Source organism: Meles meles, chromosome 16 (genome assembly GCF_922984935.1).
Source record: "Meles meles chromosome 16, mMelMel3.1 paternal haplotype, whole genome shotgun sequence".
In the NCBI taxonomy this organism is placed as follows: Eukaryota; Metazoa; Chordata; class Mammalia; order Carnivora; family Mustelidae; genus Meles; species Meles meles.
In genome coordinates, this window is record NC_060081.1 from 56,887,482 (window position 1) to 56,902,415 (window position 14,934).

The window sequence follows — 14,934 nt, forward strand, 5'->3', positions numbered from 1 at the left end:
AACAATTCTGTATATTACTGCATGCTCATCAAGATAAGTATACTCTTAATCCCCTTCTCCTATTTCATCCATCCCTTCACCCACTTCCACTCTGGTAACCATCTATTCGTTCTCTGTAGATAAAAGTATGTTTTCTGGTTTGTCTCTCTCTCTCTCTTTCTCTCTTTTTTTTCCCTTTGTTCATTTGCTTTGTTTCTTAAATTCCATGTATGAGTGAAATCATATGGTGTTTGTCTTTCTCTGACTGGCTTATTTCGCTTAGCATTATACTCTGTAGATCTACCCATGTTGTTGTAAATGTTAAGATTTTATTCTTTTTTATGAATGAATAATAATAATTATATACATACCACATCTTTATCCATTCATCCATCGATGGACTTTTAGGTTGCTTCCGTAATCTGGCTATTGTAAATAATGTTGCAGTAAATATAGGTGTGCATCTATCCCTTTGAATTGGCATTTTCATATTCCTTAGGTAAATACCCAGTAGTGGGATTACTGGACCATAGGGTGGTTCTATTCTTAATTTTTTGAAGAACCTCCATACTGTCTTCCACAGCGGCTGCACCACTTTGCATTCCTAACAACAGTGCACAGGATTCCTACTTCTCCACATCCTCTCCCACACTTGTTTCTTGTGTTTTTATTTTAGCCATTCCAACAGGTATAAGGTACTCATTGTGGTTTTCTTTTGCATCTCCCTGGTGATGAATGATGTTGAGCATCTTTTCATGTGTATGTTAGTCCATCCTTTTATTTTGAACCCATTTGCATTTTATATCTAAAGTGTTTTTTCATAGGCAGCATATAGTTTGGTCTTGCTTTTCTATCCAGCCTTGTAATCTTTGCTTTTTAAATAGAGTATTTAGGGGCGCCTGGGTGGCTCAGTGGGTTAAAGCCTCTGCCTTCAGCTCAGGTCATGATCCCAGGGTCCTGGTATCGAGCCCCGCATCGGGCTCTCTGCTCCGCGGGAAGCCTGCTTTCTCTTCTCTGCCTGCTTGTGATCTCTGTCTGTCAAATAAATAAATAAAATCTTTAAAAAAAAAAATAGAGTATTTAGATTATTTACATTTCATGTGATTGTTGATTTGGCTTGGTTTAAGTCTATAGTCTTCCCAGTTGTTTCCTATTTGTCCCATTTGTTGTTTCCTTTGTCTTCTTTTTCTGCCTTCCTTTGGGCAAATCAATTATGGTAGTACCCCCTTATTTGTGGCTCTGCTTTCCACAGCTTTAGCTACCTGCAGTCAACCATGGTCTGGAAGCAGATGATCCTCCTTCTGACATATCATCAGAAGGTCAGTGGTAGCCTAATGCTACATCACAATGCCTATATTGTTCACCTCACTTCACCTTGACATGTAGGCATTTTATCATTTCACATTATCACAAGAAAGGTGAGTATGATACAATAAGATATTTTTGAGAGGAAGAGAGGCTGCAGTATATTAGTTTTTATTATTAAATCTCTTACTGTGCCTAATTTTAAATTAAATTTTATCATGGGTATGTATGTGTAGGAAAAAACATAGTATATATAGGGTTCAGTATTCTCTGTGGTTTCAGATATCCAGTGGGGGTCTTGGAATATATCCCCTGCAGATAAGAGGGGGATTATTGTATTTTTTTTAAGTAAGCTTTACGCCTAGCATGGGCCTTGAACTCACGACCCCAAGATCAAGAGTCGCATGTTCTACCAACTGAGCCAGCAGGCACCCTGGGACTACTGTACGTTAATCTTTGTTGGCTTATTAGCTATACCTTCTTGTTTTGATACTTTAATGATTACTTTTGGATATATATATATATACACATATATCCTTAATTTATCACAGTTTACCTTCAAGTGATATTATACCACTTTACATACCATATAAGAACCTTAAGATAGTATAATTCCATTTCTCCCTTCCCAGCCTGCATGTTATGGTTGTCTGTCATTTATTTATTTGTTATTTTAAGATTTTATTTATTTACTTGGCAGAGAGAGCACAAATAGGGGGAGCAGCAGGCAGAGGAAGAAACAGGCTCCCACTGAGCAGGGAACACAATGTGGGTCTCCATCCTAGGACAGAAGGATCATGACCTGAGCTGAAGGCAGACACCTAACCACTGAGCCACCCACGAGCCCTGGTTGTCATTCCTTTTTACTTTATAAATCCCACAATATACTGTTGCTATTTTTATTTAAACAATTGTCTTTAAAGAACTTGAAAAATAATAAAAAATCTTAGGTAAGTACCCAGGTAAGTACCATTTCCAGTAGCCTTCATTCTGTTGTATAGATCCAGATTTCCATCTGGTTTAATTTTCCATCTGCCTGAAAGACATCCTTCAATATTGCTCATAGTGACGATTTGCTGATGATTAATTCTTTTAGCTTTCATATGTCTAAAACATCTCAATTTTACCTTTGTTGTTGAAAGATATTTTTGCGGGGGATAGAATTCTAGGTTGACAAGCTTTCCCCCCTTTCCTAGTACTTTACAGATGCTACTCCACTGTCCTTTATTGCTTACATCGCTTCTGACAACAGATCTGATGTCCTTACCTTTGTCCCCTCTGTATGCAACAAGTGTCTTTTCTCTGACAGCCTTTTCGATGTCAGTGATTTTGAGCTGTTCAATTGCCTTGGTTTAGTCTTCATATTTCTTATGTTTATGGGTACATTGAGCTTCTCAGAACTGTATGTTTATTTTCAGTAAGTTCAGAAAGTTTTAGGCTCTTGTATCTTTGAATATTTTTTTCTTGTCCCCCATCTCTCTCCTTTCCTTCAGCAATTTTAATTGCCCATATGTTAGGCTGCTTGAAGTTGTCTCACCACTGATGCCCACCCATTAAGCCTCTTTTCTTTTCTTTTGTTTTTTTCATTATTTTCTCTGTCTCATTTTAGATAATTTCTTTTGCTTTGTCTTTAAATTCACTAATCTGTCATGTCTGTTCTGCTATTACTCCCGTCCAGTATGGTCCTCATCTCATACATCGCCTTTTTAATCTCAGAAACTTGATTTAAGTGTTTTGTTTTTGTTTTTGTTTTTGTTTTTTTTTTAGATTTTATTTATTTGACAGACAGAGATCACAAGTAGTCAGAGAGAGAGAGAGGAGGAAGCAGGCGCCCGCAGAGCAGAGAGCCCGATGTGGGGCTCGATCCCAGGACCCTGAGATCATGACCTGAGCCGAAGGCAGCGGCTTAATCCACTGAGCCACTCAGGTGCCCCCTTAAGTGTTTTTTGTTTAATATCTATTTAACTTTTTGTGTAAAATATGCAAACATACAATAATTTACCATTTTAACCTTTTTAAAATGTACAGTTCAGTGGCATTAAATACATTCATAATGTTGTGCAACCATTACCAGTAGCCATCTCCAGAACTTTCTCACCTCCCCACACTGAAACTCTGTACTCATTAAACACTGACTCTTCATTCTCTTCCCACTGTAGCCCCTGGTGACCGCTGTTCTACTTTCTCTCTCTGAATTTGACTGCTTTAGTGGAATCATACAATATCTCTCCCTTTGTGTCTGGCTTATTTTACTTAGCATCTTTTCAGGGTTCACCTACATTGTAGCAGGTATCAGAATTTCACTCCATTTTAAGGCTTAGTAATAATCCGTTTTATGTACATACCACACTTAATCAATTTATCTACCAGTGGACACAGGGGTTTCTTCCATCTTTGGCTATTGTGGATAATGTTGCTATGAACATTGCTGTACAAATATCCGTTGAAGTCCCTGCTTTCCAGTTCTTTGGGTGTGGATACCTTGGAGCAGAATTGCTGGATCATGCGATAATTCTATGTTAAATTTTTTTTTGAGGAACGACCATACTGTTTCCCAAGAAGCCACACCATTTTACATTCTCATTTTGAAAATTCCAGTTTCTCCACATACTTGCCAACACTTATTTTTCTGTTTTTTTTTAAATAATATCCATCTTTGTGGGTGTGAAGTGATATCTCACGTTTTTGACTTATATTTATCTGATGTAAGTGATATTGGACATATTTTCATGTGCTTATTGGCATTTGTATGTCTTCTTTGAAGAAATGTCTATTCATGTCCTTTGCCCATTTTTTTAGTTTAGTTTAAAAAGTCCTTTATAGGGGTTCCTGGGTGGCTCAGTGGGTTAAAGCCTCTGCCTTCAGCTCAAGTCATGATCCTAGGGTCCTGGGATCGAGCCCCGCATCAGGCTCTCTGCTTAGCAGGGAGCCTGCTTCCCTTCCTCTTTCTCTCTCTCTGCCTGCCTCTCTGCCTACTTGTGATCTCTATCAAATAAATAAATAAAATTTTTTTTAAAAGTCCTTTATATATTCTGGATATTAAGCCCTTATCAGATATATGATTTTCAAAATATTTTCTCCCATAGACTCTGAGTTCTCTGTCCCTACTGTTGATTATGTCCTTTGATGCCCAAAATTCAATTTTAATGAAGTTAATTTTACCTATTTGTTTTGTCACTTTTGCTTTTGGTGTGACATCTGAGAAATCATTTCCAAATCCAATGTCATGAAGCTTTCCCCCTATTTTTCCTTCTAAGAGCTCCATAGTTTTAGGTCTTACAGTTAAGTCTGTGATCTACTTTGATCATTATTGGTATTAGAATATCAGTTGAGGCTGAAGAACCTCCATACTGTCTTCCACATACAAACTTGGCCCCATACAAACTTCGGTATATGGTAGAACGTAAGGGTCCAACTTTGTTCTTTTGTGTGTAGATACCCAGTTTTCCCAACACCATTTGTTGAAAAGATTGTCCCTTCCCAGCCAAACGGTTGGCAGCTCTATCAAAAATCCCCTAACCCTAGGCACCCTTGGGCAGATCCATGGGTCAAGTGTCCAACTCTTGCTCAGAGCTCAGGTCTGGATCTCAGGGTCATTTGACTGTGTGTGTGAGAGTATATTTAACTCCTGTAAGGCATGAAATACAGCTCTAATGTTTAATGTCCTTAATCGCTCATTTTGACATCTGTTTCTGTTGTGGGTTGGTTTCGATGGCTTGTTTTCCTCAATTTGGATCATGTTGCCTGCCACTTCATCGGTTTGCCAATCTTTGGCTGGATGCCAGACATTGTGATTTTTACCTTGATAGGTGTTGGATATTTTTGTAATCCTGCAAATACTCTTGAGCTTTGTTCTGTGGCAGTTACGTTACTGGACATTGTGGGCAGATATCCATTTCATCCCTGATGCTTGTTCCAAGCAAGTCATGGCTTTGTGCTCTGCCCCGCCTACAACTCATTCAAGAGTGGACATGTTACCTAGTTCTGGCCAACTAGATACACGATCTGGAAAGTCTAGAGTAGTTTCTGTGAAAGGTTTCCTCCATTTTAAGGGAGCTATGGGAAGTCACAAGTGGCCTTTTCTGGAGTTGCCACTTCCCAAACTGACTCTTGGAGCTAGTGCCACCATCTTGGCACCAAGCTGAGGATGGAACCAACAGGAAGGATGGCAGATCAGAGAAGAAGGTCTAAGTCCTGGAAGACATCATTGAGCTGCTGAATCAAACCGCCTCCAAGCCCCTCTCACCTCTGGATGTTCACGTAAGGAAAAAAAAACGAGAGTTTAAGTCAATTAAAGTTAGAATTTCTTTTAGATGCAACCAGCAGCATTGCTGCTGAGCCAGCCACGTGGTGGGCTCGAGGTGTAAATGCAGGAAGGGCGCCTTACAGGGACATTGGCCCCCTGCTAAGGAATTGTAAGTTCTCCTTTAGATGAGAAACAGGCTGAGAAAGGCAGAAAGCCATGCCCAAGGCCACGCAGTGGGAAATCAAGAGCACGCAGGCCTACCAGCCTTCCAGAGGGTGCCTGCTCCACCACAGCGCCGTGCCCTTGAGATCCTGAGTCAGCGGTGATGGGGGGACCAGGGGGACGGGGGCCTCAGAGTTCACCGGCCCAAGTCAATGTTCAGTTCTGCTGAGCAAGGCCAAGCAGATACCAGAGACTTCCTTGAATTTCTGTGCTGAAATCATGTCCTTGGAGAAAAAAATCAAAACTCTAATTAGGGTGGTTACAGGTAACAGCTAATTGCTCTAGTTTCGGGACAGATTTTTCTGATTGTAAAAACTTGTCCAAAGTTCCTCCCCAGGCCAACAGAACAGGGCAGAGTCCTGAGAACAGAGGCAAGCAGCGCCATGGGGTCAGAGGCACGTGTTGCTCTCCACCCCGGAGCAGGAAGCCCCTCCTCGCTCTGACCTCCTGCCTCCACCCTCGCGCAGGTGTAAGCCAGGCAGCCATCCCTCTGGAGGAGGGACCAGAAATGGGCACAGACACTGCCTGGAGAAGGGCTACGCTGGCCACACAGGGTTCCTATCCCCAGAGATAATCTTCCCCTGGCCCACTTGGAAGAACGTCCTAAACCAGGAGCATGTAAAGTACTCACTGATTCCACGAGTTTCAGAAGCCCCAGGCGTGCCGGGTGCTAGCTAGGTGAGGGTTACTCAGCAGTGACTAGAATGACGTCCCCGCAAGGGTAGGAAAAAAGGCAGGTACGTAAGAATGTAATGTCAGATGGTTGTAAGTGCTCTAACAAAATTCACACCACAGAAGAGGGAGGGAGAGCAACAGGGCAATTTATTTATTTGAGAGAGAGAGAGAGAAAGAGTGAGTGTGAAGAGAGGGGCAGAGGGAGCAGGGGAGAAAGAATGTTCTGCAGACTGCCTGCTGTGAGCAAGGGGCCTGACGCGGGGCTGGAGCTCATGATCCTGAGATCACAAACCTGAGCTGAAATCACGAGTCAGACACTTAACCAACTGAGTGACCCCAGCACTCCAACAGGGTAGCTTTGAGAAGGGGTAATCAGGGGAGGCTTCCTGAAGAGGTGAAACTGTAACAGATGAGCTGAGAAACCGTAAGGAATGCATACTTGTATCTGAAGAAGAAGGTTCCAGGCAGAGGGCAGAGCAAGCAAGGTTCTGAGCCAGCTTTGAAGACCAGCAGGAGGCGGTGTCGCTGAAAAGTGATCTGGAGAAGGGGAGCCAGAAAAGGTGAAGTTAGAGACGTGACAAGAGGCCAGATCATGAGGCTTTTTCAGGTTGTGAGGAGTGGGTTAGTTTTTCCTCTTCCATGTGATTGGAGCCTTTGGAGGGTTTTAGAACTAAGGACATGAACTGACTCAGGTCTAGAGAGCCACTCTGGCTACTGTGTCCATGTAGGCCCCTGGCACATAGTAGGTGCTCACTAAACGTCAATAGTTAGTATCACTGCTTTCAGCCTCATTATTGGGCTCTTGAGGTTACTGAGAGCAGAGATCAAAGCAGTCATCTTGTACCCCCGGTTCCCATTCTGGAGTGGTTGCTAAAATATGAGGGTAAACAAACGAGTGACTCAGGACATGAAAGAGTGAGCAAGCAGGAGTGGGTTTTGAGGACGAGACTCCTGCCCCAGATGGGTGGCCGGGATCCACGTCTGCCACGGCCCTTTGCTGAGATAAGTCACAGAGTGAAAGAAGCACGGCCCTGGCCAGGCAGCAGAAAGATCCAGTCAACACCATCGTCCAGGGCTAAGAACGTGCAGGCTGCGACAGGGCCCAAATCTGGCCTGCAGGAGCCTAAGTGCACTTGCCAACCACCAGGTGCAGGGCAGGCAAATGACTTGGGGCACCAGTTTCTAGGATCCCCAGGATGTTTAGAGGCTTATTCTGATTCCCTTGGGAGCATCACAAACAGGTGTTTAACACAAAAGAGAAACCCAGAGGAGGTAGCCCGGCCAGGCAGTAGTATCCAAAATTTGGGTTCTAGGCTGTACTTCGGAGGTGGCAGAGATTGTTGCAAGGAAGGGCAATCATGAAGGGCTTCCTGAAAGAGCTGCAGCCTGGGGCTCAACCGAAGATAATAGAGAGCTGGAGTTGCAGACACTCCCCTCCCCTTGCAGCCAGCTGCCCTGTCAGCTCTCTCCTACCTCTGAAGCACATCTGATAGCCCTCCCCACTATCCATGGGCTAATGCCTTGGCTTGAATATCCAGAAAATGGCCTTACCCTACCCATCCAGCGTTGCCGTTTCCAAGCAACCATATCCAGGGTCCATGCTGTGCCCTGAACACATCAGGCATCTTCTATCCCAGTGCCTTTAGTCCTGCCGTTTGCTCCCTCAGGAATTCCCTAAGGGCATTTTACCTAAAAGGCTGCCTTTTCCTCAAGGCCCAGCTCCCATGTCCCAACATCAGGGGAGTCTCCACCCTCCGATCCCCCATCACACACATTTGGGGTGAGCTGTATGCCAAGCTGGACTTAGTTGTATCCCATCTCTTTGGGGTGACGATTCTGTACCAGTTAGGCTTCTTGGCCCGGTGTCATTGGTAGTGGTGCCCCTTTCCCTCCCAGATGTGCTCCAGCTGTGCAGTAAATCACACGGAGACCCGTCACTGCCCAGCTGAAGGTCTCCGGGCAAACTATGCCTTGTTCTTTGTTCTGTCGGGGCCTGGGATAATGCTCTGGATATTATGGACACATCTGGATAGTCATTCACTTGCACAAGTAATTTCTGAGGCATAACGCGACCAAGTAGCCAACAGATAGGTCGCTGTTCTCCTGACTCGTCAGAGGAGGAATGAGAAGAGGAAAATAAGACCATTTCAGAGAGTTACAGTGATATGGAGAAAATCTCGAAGGGGCGGGGAGAAGAGACAGAAGCGGGTAAAGAAGGACTTTAGACAGGCAAGATGGGGATGGCCTCTGGAGAAGTGGCATTTGACTAAGGCCTGAAAGAGGGGAGGGGGTCAGAGAGGAGAGTATCTGTAGGAAGAAAATTCTAGAGAGAGAGAGTGCAAAACCCCTGAGGCCAAAATGTGCTGCATTAGGAGGAGAGAGGTGACTGGGGGTGAGTGAGGAGGAGATCAGTGGGAGGGGTCAGCAGGAGCCAGACAGGGCTGGGCTTTGTCAGCCCTGATAAAGAATTAGGACTTTTTTTTTTTCCTGCCAATGGAGCATTCTGGATGGGGGAATAGCATCATCTGACTTCTTTTTTCCCCAGACTGAAAGGTTTTTATTTTTTTAACCATGCAGATAGGAGACAGCAGTGCCATGAATCCTCTTCTGATTGGACAAAGCCATCCCATGGATATTTCTCTGTTTAGAAGCAGAGATCCCGCAATGCCCACTACATCGTGGCGGCCAGGGTACAGAGTCATCAGGGCCCTAGCAGATGTCTTTCTGGAGGCTATCCTCACAGAACATGCTAACAGCTCCCAGTTTTAAGTCCTACAGAACCACACAGGGCTGTATTAACAGGCCACAACAACCTGGTCACCACCACGAATGGCCACTGAAGTCTCCGAATGGCGCGGCAGGGAGAAATTACATGGACATTCTTGTAAATGTTCTCGACTAAAAGCAATAAGCAGGCCGGGACAGCTCAATGTCTCCACCAGGCAGAAACCGGGGAGTAAAGCATAGGGCTTTACTTAAAAGCTGTGAAATGAAAAACAGCCTTCACTTTCCACTTTCACACCTGGACCAAGAGAACCTCTCAAATTTCAGTGGTTGGTTAATAATTCTCATTTAAAAAACATTTTGATGAATCAGGAAAGTTCAGAAGAACCAGGGGACTCTGCCCCCTACACGCCACGGTCTCTCAGCCACTGGAAACTTCCTAGTTGCCTCTGCTTCCATTGCATTCCCCTGCAGAGAGCACCCACCACCATGTTTCGTGTCAAGGCCTCCCCAGGTCCTGGGAAGCAAAAGACAAGGCCCCTCTCCCGAAGAAGGACCGGGGGAGGCAACTGAACTCCTCCACCTAGACAGTCCCACAGTGGGGGTTGGATCCGGTGGAAGGAGAAGAAAGGAGCTGGTCTAAAAGAACTCAGCATAGAACAGAACAAAGAACTAGCCCCGCGCCTGGGGGAATGCCTTTGCTAAAGGAGGCGGGGCATGGGAAAGAGGTGGCAAAGATGGGGGGCCCCTCCTGCAGTGTGCAGAGCAACCCTCCTCCTCTAGAGCCAAAGAGGAGCAGATTCAATAAGAAAGACGGCCTGCTTAGCTGTTTTTAAGAACTTTGCTTCTTCAGTTGTTTGTTTCTGAGCTGTCATTTTATTTATTTATTTATTTTTAAAATTTTATTTATTTATTTGACAGATCACAAGTAGACAGAGAGGCAGGCAGAGAGAGAGGAAGGGAAGCAGGCTCCCTGCTGAGCCGAGAGCCTGATGCAGGGCTCGATTCCCAGAACCCTGGGATCATGACCTGAGCCAAAGGCAGAGGCTTTAACCCACTGAGCCACCCAGGCATCCCATTAGCTGTCATTTTAAAGAAAACGAAAAAGATGTGAGATCTGGGCAGGTATAGACAGGCCCCACGACTAGAAACTCCCCCTCGTGTACCTGCAGCCTGGCAGCCTAAAACAGACAGAGACTGAGGGTGGTGGTTGGGGCCTGGATTCTGTGTGAGCCCCAGGACTGGGCTCAGGAAGATAGGCTTCTGGAACGGACCCCCCATCATGGCCCCTGGCTGGAGCGCATGCCCAGATATGCAGCATGCCAGAGCTCCTAGGGGGCCGGGGGCTTTCTTGTGCCTTGCCAGGTGGTCGTTGAGGCCCTGACAGACCTGGGAGCAGGCAACAATGTTGGTGGCAGCCCTGGCAGAACTCAGGACGGGAGACAGCCAGACACTGCCATGGTACCACGGATCTTGACCAGCAGAAGAGTCAGCTGTGAGATAGTACCAGCACAGGGGTAAGAAGAACGGTGTGATTACAAAGAATGCCTTGCCCACTGCCTCAGGCCCTTGACCTCACCAATGCCCAGTAGTCATCTACTGGCTGTGTGACCATTCTACCAGATGCCCAGGAGCCAGCAGCCTGGGATGGCCGGGCCTATGGTCCTGCGGTCCTGAGGATGGAGTGTCCAAAGCTAGCTGACAGCCAGCACCAAACGCATCTGCTTCTCGGGTGATGAGACTCAGTTTGCCGCAGCCAGTATTCTGGATGCATCATGATGAAGCCCAGCATGTTGTGGCCTTGAAGTAGTAGGCCTCAGAGGCACTGGTCCTTCTAGCAATAACTTGTGGGTGTCCATGTCAAAAATGAGTCAGAAGGGCACCTGGGTGGCTCAGTGGGTTAAGCCTCTGCCTTTGGCTCAGGTCATGATCTTAGGGTCATGGGATCGAGTCCTGCATTGGGCTCTCTGCTCGGCAGGGAGCCTGCTTCCTCCTCTCTCTCTGCCTGCCTCTCTGCCTACTTGTGATCTCTATCAAATAAATAAATAAAATCTTTTTTTAAAAAAAATGAGCGGGAAGGGGGTGCCTGGCTGGCTCAGTTGGTAGCATTTGGGACTCTTGATCTCAGAATCATGAGTCCAAGCCCCACAATGGGCATAGAGCTTACTTTAAAAAAAAAAAAAAAAAAAGGGTGGGAAGGAAGGCCACCATCAGAGGTAGACCTGGACCATGAAGATGATGGTAGTGCCCATCCTTAGCACTGGGTCCTTGGTAGACACTATGGCATGTAAGAGCTATGTGATGCATGAAGGCCACTTGGAAACAGAAGAGCTTGGGCATGGAGGCCACAGCCTTGGAGCAGAGTCCACTGAACGTTCAGAGGGGCCAGAGAGCCTGAAAGCTCAAGCAGATAGCAGGGTTATGTCACTGGCCTAAACACAGGTAGAAGGGAGTCTTAGGTAGGGGCCAGGTCCTAGCAAGGGACTTAGCCAGACTGGAACCTGTGGAGCCTAGGAGGGGCCTCTGTGGGCCTCTGTGGGCCACCTTGCCAGGCTTCTGGCTCTGGGAGGCCTATTGCCCAGCAGGTGGTACTCCAGGGGCTGGAGCCACAGGTCCTCTTTAATAATCTGGGCAACCTTGTCAGCCTCTGGGAGGCTGTGCTGCCAGAATCAGATGAAGACGCTGCGGACCGTATCCTGGCAAACCAGAACTGATACCACAGTCCTGAGGATCTGTGCTCATACTCCATGAGCACCTTGTTCCAGAAGTAGGGGTTGTTCCAAAAGCGAAACTTGAACCTGCATTGGGTCCTGGCGTGCCTGAGCTCCCTCACTTCCAAACGCATCAGGTAGCAGAGCATGTCTTCATCACCACTCATGATCATGGCTGTCAGCTGCGAGTGGTTCAGAAGGGCCGTGACCCAGGAGCCAGGAATATTCTGGATGACGAAACTCCTACGGGCCAGGTGCAGACGGTGGATGCGCCCAGACCTGCGCTGCAGCCAAAGGTAGGCCCTGTCCGCCTGGGCACCTCATCTGCCACTCGATGGCCTCGGGTGGGTGCACGGCTGGGCCATCCAGGTTTAGGGGCCCCGGGCCCTGCTGCGCTGCGGCTCCCACCTCTAGCTCTTCCTCCCCCGCCCCCACACCCCCAGCTCCCCCAGCCCTCCCCCTCCACGAACTGCAGCTTCTCCACCCCTCCGCCTCTTCCATGAAGATGGCACCTTGCCCAGTCGTCACTTCCTCGGCCTTCCCGCCGCCTCCCTCCCGCGCCCCCCCCCCCCCCCACAACCCCTGGGTTCCGCAGGTCTCTGGGGCCACGCCCCGGACCAGGCGGGGCGGTCCCGGGGTGGGGGTGGGGAGGTGCCCGCGTGCCGAGGCTTCGCGGGCCCCAGCGGCGAGGTCGGGCGACTGGCGCGTGGCGGCTCCAGGGCTCCGGTCCCTTCAGCTGTGACGCCTCTGGCCTGGCGTGGGTCAGGGTGCATGGGCGACACTGTGGGTCCCGCCAGAGGGGCAGCGCGGCGCAAGGTGGAGAGGCGCGGTCTCCCCCTCCTGGCGCGTTCCGCCCCTCGCGCCCCACTTCGGGGTGTGATTCGCAGGGGTGCCCCAGCCTGGCGGAGTGGCAGGGGTCTGCCTGGTGGGGAAGCAACCGCGAGCGCCAGACGGAACTGGCCCCAGATTAGGAGGGCGCTGGAGGTGCCAGTGGGTTGAAGTGCAGGTATGTACCAAGCCAGGAGCAGCTCAGAGCGAGCACTAAGGATCAGGCATAACTCTGGTCACGGACAGATAGAACTTTCCATCACAACCACCACACCAAGTGATTACTCTCCCCCCAAACGGCCCCCCTTCGGCCCCGCCTGCGGTGGGCAGTGGGCACCGGGCGGAGCCCACATTCGACTGCGGTTTGGGGGCAGCTGTAGGAAACTAGCAGCTTTGCACAGGACAAACTACTCGAGCATATGCAGAAGAGGCTAACCAGCCTCAAACAGGGAGCTGCAAATGATGGTAACTGATTGGCACATGAAAGTACTGGAAATATTTATATGGAGAAAGGAAGAAACTTAGAGTACAAGGATCTTGGGCAAGGGAATGTCTCAAACGCTGTGAAGCTGGAGCAAACTGACACCTGTTTGTAGGAACTGTAGCCTCCTGGGCTTGTGGACCGCAAGGTGGATGTTCCTACTTGTTGTAGGCCCAGGCTTCTTCTTTTTTCTTTTTTAAGATTTTGTTTATTTATTTGACAGAGAGAGATCACAAGTTGGCAGAGAGGCAGGCAGGGGCGGGGAGCAGGCTCCCTGCTGAGCAGAGACACCCCGCCCCCCCATGCTGGGCTCCATCCCAGGACCCTGCAATCGATCGTAACCTGAGCTGAAGGCAGAGGCTTAACCCACTGAGACACCCAGGCGCCCCAACCCTGGCTGCTGCTTGCTCTATACCAGACATTTCACCTATGTGAACTCCAGTCTAAGTTGCAGGGAATGTGCTTGGATGGGATGAGCCGGGATGAGCCTGGATGAACCAGCCATGCAGCCCTAAGCCCGCAAATGCATCTGCACTCCCGTGGTCGTGCCTCCCAAACTCAGGGTCTATGCAGGTCAGCACATCTAATGGCCCCTCTTCCTGGAAGTCACTGCCGCCTCCTCCAGAGAGCCTTCAGCTTCCTCCTGCCCAATGAAAAAGATAGCTCTGGCCCCTGGGCCCACCATGGGGTGTACACTCCCTAGAGAGCAAGGTGTATTCCCTTGGGGCCCCAGCTAGGGATCTGAAGGCATTGCGGTCGACAGTGAATGTTTATGAAGTGAATGCAAGGCCAAAGAGATGAAGGGCCAGCCCAGTGCCTTTGTACACAAAATGCCTGTTACAGATGTTAACATTTGTTACTATCCCATGGACTCTTGGGCTGGACTCAGGACTTACACTGCGTGGCTCTGGACACTGGCCCCAGACCATGGAAAAGCAAGCTCAATTTTAGCCCTGGATAGGAGGATCGCAGTATGAGTTACAGGGCCCGGGGTGGTGAGGACTACCTTTGTTAAGAGACTGGCCAAGAAGCAGTCAGAAGCCACGTCACTGTCTCAACAGTTTGTCTACACCCAATGGGTAGGCCCAGGTGTGAGCAAGGTCAGGTCCTAGCTCTGTCACTTGCCAGCTGTGCACTTTGGGCTTTGGATGGCATGTCTTTTCTTGGACAACCAGCATTCATTCCCCATCCTAACTGTAACCCCAATTTCCTTTGAGAAACCGTTCACTCCTCCTGTCTCACTCAGCCCTGTAGTCGCCGGCTGGTTTTGGGGAGGGCACAGAGCCCTGTGAAAGCCAGTGAGACAGGAGATGCCTAGTGGTGCTTTTGTGAATATTAAGAAATACAATTTTTTTCTCTTCCTGGTCAGCACCGTTGAGAGTGACAGGGACAGAATCATGGCAGCGTTCTACTCCTACACAAAGGGAGCCACTTTGTAGAGCCTAAGGATGAAGTCATTTCTGCAGAAGATAGAGTCGAGAGACAGGAATGCTAAAGCCAGCCATGTATGAGTGGCTGAACCAATTCTAAAAACTGTGCTACATCTGGCATTTTTCGTTATATGAAATTTCATTAAGCCACTTTGATTTTTCTGACCCTTGCGTCCAAGTTTAAGTGATAATGGGATGCCACTTACCTCAAAGACATCCCATTACGATCTTTCATTTCAAAGTACAAAGTCTGTAGGTGCTAATGTGAAGGCCTGTTACCATCTGCCCTACACTCACCATCCCCCCTGGGGACTAGAGATGTTTGGAGTTTCT

At 48.0% G+C, this 14,934-nt stretch overlaps 1 pseudogene; it reads right to left on the reverse strand.

The window, feature by feature from the left end:
- Positions 1-11,636: 11,636 nt before the first annotated feature.
- Positions 11,637-12,635, reverse strand: LOC123926625 (annotated as a pseudogene).
- Between the last annotated feature and the right edge of the window lie 2,299 nt (positions 12,636-14,934).